The following is a 1,023-nucleotide window of genomic DNA, read 5'->3' on the forward strand; positions in this document are numbered from 1 at the left end:
TACCAACGAGTAGCGTGTTGCTGCTTCTCTGTTTTAAACGTTCTCTGCCCCAACGATTGGTGGCCACTTAAAAATGTGCACATTTATATATACCTTCGCTTGCACGCATATTCAACAAAAGCTGTTTAGTTAAATCTGTGATCATAAGCAATAACCGCCTAAGTCGACTTAAGAAAGAATTGAGTTATATATGCTATCGTATTCTGCAACTACTATTTATTCCATGTGTATGTGAAATCCCCATCTCGTCAGCTGGGCTATAGACGAACATATTTTAGTTTACCCAAATGTTTAAAACGTTTTTTCTTGAATTCCAGTTTTTCGACTTAAGCGGTTATTGCTTATGACCACAGAAATGTGTAAGTTAATGTGTGTTTTAGCTGTTGTCTGACCTTAGCTTTAATTTAACGACTTTGATTTTGTTCACTAAGTTTTTGAACTTTTCCTGTTATTGTGATTTTTATTATCTTAAAGTTCTTTAGTTTGGGTTGCAATAAAAAGGAGGTTGTTTTGACTGTAACTACGTATGTACATACATATATATATGGGAAGATATGTGAAACAAAATTTATGTATTTAATCGTAGTGATACGATAGGTTATTACCTTCATTATGAGATTGTCTATCTTATCCTTATAAACAACAAGGGTAAGAAATTTTTTTTCATATTTTTACTACCGGCTCAAGCGCAATATAATGACCTGTGCATTTCCCTACTTAAACCCGTTTATTTATCTAAAATCATACGAAAAAGATTCTTCTTCCATGGAAGTCATGGACTTTTTCTTGAAGAAACATCTTCTTAGATTCCTTTCACGTAAAAATTTACATCTTGCACTTCGGGCAGAGTTAGCTCAATTTAATAAAGTTCTATTCGGCTACTGGTTTTCACTGCTCCGAGAAATTATTGAGAAAGCTTGTGAGGTCCTTTGTCGTAGTCCCAATCAGGCAGGTATCCAAATAAGGGTAATCTTGATGGCAAAATCTGGATCTGGTAAGAGTTTCACAGTGATTTATGCCATG

The sequence above is a fragment of the Rhagoletis pomonella genome, unplaced genomic scaffold, assembly GCF_013731165.1.
Source record: "Rhagoletis pomonella isolate Grant_MI unplaced genomic scaffold, Rhpom_1.0 Rhpom_scaffold_00006, whole genome shotgun sequence".
In the NCBI taxonomy this organism is placed as follows: domain Eukaryota; kingdom Metazoa; phylum Arthropoda; class Insecta; order Diptera; family Tephritidae; genus Rhagoletis; species Rhagoletis pomonella.